The sequence below is a fragment of the Triticum dicoccoides genome, chromosome 3A (genome assembly GCF_002162155.2).
Source record: "Triticum dicoccoides isolate Atlit2015 ecotype Zavitan chromosome 3A, WEW_v2.0, whole genome shotgun sequence".
Classification (NCBI taxonomy): domain Eukaryota; kingdom Viridiplantae; phylum Streptophyta; class Magnoliopsida; order Poales; family Poaceae; genus Triticum; species Triticum dicoccoides.
The window spans coordinates 634908998-634912902 of record NC_041384.1 but is presented as its reverse complement, the minus strand read 5'-3'; positions in this window follow the sequence as shown (position 1 = coordinate 634912902).

Below are 3905 nucleotides of genomic sequence, written 5' to 3'. Positions count from 1 at the left end.
TTGCGGTGTCCTTTCCCAGTGACAGAAGGGGCAGCAAGGCACGTATTTTATCGTTGCCATCGAGGATAACAAGATGGGTTTTTTATCACATTGCATGAAACTATCCCTCTACATCATGTCATCTTGCTTAAGGCATTACTCTGTTTTTAACTTAATACTCTAGATGCATGTTGGATAGCGGTCGATGAGTGGAGTAATAGTATTAGATGCAGGTAGGAGTCGGTCTATTTGTCTCGGACGTGATGCCTATATACATGATCATACCTAGATATTCTCATAACTATGCTCAATTCTGTCAATTGCTCAACAGTAATTTGTTCACCCACCATAGAATACTTACGCTCTTGAGAGAAGCCACTAGTTCTCATCATATCAATCTCCATCACTTTATTATTGCTTTGCTTTTTTACTTTGCCTTTGACTTTTTTACTTTGCATCTCTATACCAAAAATACCAAAAATATTATTTATCATCTCTATCAGATCTCACTTTCGTAAGTGACCGTGAAGGGATTGACAACCCCTAAGTGCATTGGTTGCGTTGAGCTATTGTTTTTGTGTAGGTACGAGGGACTCGCGCGTAGCCTCCTACTGTATTGATACCTTGGTTCTCAAAAACTGAGGTAAATACTTATGCTACTTTGCTGCATCATCCTCTCCTCTTCGGGGAAATCCAACACAGTGCTCAAGAGGTAGCATAGTCACAGGAACAGATTTCTGTGATGAACTACTTTCCAATAAGGGAGCAGGTAGAGTTACCTCATCAAGTTCTACTTTCTTTCCTCCCACTCACTTCTTTCGAGAGAAACTCCTTCTCTAGAAAGGATCCATCCTCAACAATGAATATTTTGCCTTCGGATCTGTGATAGAAGGTGTATCCAACATTTTCTTTTGGGTATCCTATGAAGACGCACTTCTCCGATTTGGGTTTGAGCTTATCAGGTTGAAACTTTTTCACATAAGCATTGCAACCTCAAACTTTAAGAAATGACAGCTTAGGTTTCTTGCCAAACCATAGTTCATATGGTGTCGTCTTAACGGATTTAGATGGTGCCCTATTTAACGTGAATGTAGCTGTCTCTAATGCATAACCCCAAAACGATAGTGGTAAATTGGTAAGAGACATCATAGATCGCACCATATCTAATAAAGTACGGTTACGACGTTCAGACACACCATTACACGGTGGTGTTCCAGGTGGCATGAGTAGTGAAACTACTTCACATTGTTTTAACTGAAGGCCAAACTCGTAACTCAAATATTTTACTTCTGCGATTATATCGTAGAAACTTTTATTTTTGTTATGATGATTCTCCACTTCACTCTGAAATTCTTTGAACTTTTCAAATGTTTCAGACTTGTGTTTCATCAAGTAGATATACTCATATCTGCTCAAATCATCTGTGAAGATCAGAAAATAATGATACCTGCCGCGAGCCTCAATATTCATCGGACCACATACATCAGTATGTATGATTTCTAACAAATCTATTGCTCGCTCCATTGTTCCGGAGAATGGAGTATTAGTCATCTTGCCCATGAGGCATGGTTCGCAAGCATCAACTGATTCATAATCAAGTGATTCCAAAAGCCCATCAGCATGGATTTTCTTCATGCGCTTTACACCAATATGACCTAAACGGCAGTGCCATAAATAAGTTGCACTATATTATTAACTTTGCATCTTTTGGCTTCAATATTATGAATATGTGTATCACTACGATCGAGATCCAACGAACCATTTTCATTGGGTGTATGACCATAGAAGGTTTTATTCATGTAAACAGAACAACAATTATTCTCTAACTTAAATGAATAACCGTTTTGCAATAAACATGATCAAATCATATTCATGCTCAATGCAAACACCAAATAACATTTATTTAGGTTTTACACTAATCCCGAAAGAGTAGGGAGTGTGCGATGATGATCATATCAATCTTGGAACCACTTCCAACACACATCGTCACTTCACCCTTAACTAGTCTCTGTTCATTCTGCAACTCCCATTTCGAGTTACCACTCTTAGCAACTGAACCAGTATCAAATACCGAGGGGTTGCTATAAACACTAGTAAAGTACACATCAATAACATGTATATCAAATATAACATTGTTCACTTTCCCATCCTTCTTATCCGCCAAATACTTGGGGAAGTTCCACTTCCAGTGACCAGTCCCATTGCAGTAGAAGCACTTAGTCTCAGGCTTAGGTCCAGACTTGGGCTTCTTCACTTGAGCAGCAACTTGCTTGCCGTTCTTCTTGAAGTTCCCTTTCTTTCCATTTGCCCTTTTCTTGAAAGTAGTGGTCTTGTTAATCATCAACACTTGATGCTCTTTCTTGATTTCTACCTTCATCGATTTCATCATCATGGAAAGCTCGGGAATCGTTTTTGTCATCCCTTGCATACTATAGTTGATCACGAAGTTCTACTAACTTGGTGATGATGACTAGAGAATTCTGTCAATCACTATTTTATCTGGAAGATTAACTCCCACTTGATTCAAGCGATTGTAGTACCCAGACAATCTGAACACATGCTCACTGCTTGAGCTATTCTCCTCCATCTTTTAGCTATAGAACTTGTTGGAGACTTCATATCTCTCAACTCGGGTATTTGCTTGAAATATTAACTTCAACTCCTGGAACATCTCATATGATCCATGACGTTCAAAACGTCTTTGAAGTCCCAATTCTAAGCTATTAAGCATGGTGCACTAAACTATCAAGTAGTCATCATATTGAGCTAGCCAAACGTTCATAACATCTGCATCTGCTCCTGCAATAGGTTTGTCACCTAGTGGTGCATCAAGGACATAATTCTTTTATGAAGCAATGAGGATAAACCTCAGATCACGGATCCAATCCGCATCATTGCTACTAACATCTTTCAACTTAGTTTTCTCTCGGAACATATCAAAAATAAAACAGGGGAGCTAAACGCGAGCTATTGATCTACAACATAGATATGCTAATACTACCAGGACTAAGTTCATGACAAATTAAAGTTCAATTAATCATATTACTTAAGAACTCCCACTTAGAAAGACATCCCTCTAATCTTCTAAGTGATCACGTGATCCAAATCAACTAAACCATAACCAATCATCACGTGAAATGGAGTAGTTTTCAATGGTTAACATCACTATGTTGATCATATCTACTATATGATTCACGCTCGACCTTTCGATCTCGGTGTTCCGAGGCCATATCTACATATGCTAGGCTCGTCAAGTTTAACCTGAGTATTCTGCGTGTGCAAAACTGGCTTGCACCCGTTGTAGATGGACGTAGAGCTTATCACACCCGATCATCACGTGGTGTTTGGGCACGACGAACTTTGGCAACGGTGCATACTCAGGGAGAACACTTTTTATCTTGAAATTTAGTGAGAGATCATCTTATAATGCTACCATCAATCAAAGCAAGATAAGATGCATAAAAGATAAACATCACATGCAATCAAAATGTGTGACATGATATGGACATCATCATCTTGTGCCTTTGATCTCCATCTCCAAAGCATCGTCATGATTTCCATCGTCACCGGCATGACACCATGATCTCCATCATCTTGATCTATATCAATGTGTCGTCACATGGTCGTCTCGCCAACTATTGCTCTTGCAACTATTGCTATCGCATAGCGATAAAGTAAAGCAATTATTTGGCGCTTGCATCTTATGCAATAAAGAGACAACCATAAGGCTTCTGCCAGTTGCCGATAACTTCAACAAAACATGATAATCTTATACAAAAACTTATATCTCATTACGTCTTGACCATATCACATCACAACATGCCCTGCAAAAACAAGTTAGACGTCCTCTACATTGTTGTTGCAAGTTTTACGTGGCTGCTACAGGCTCAGCAAGAACCGTTCTTACCTACGCATCAAAACCACAA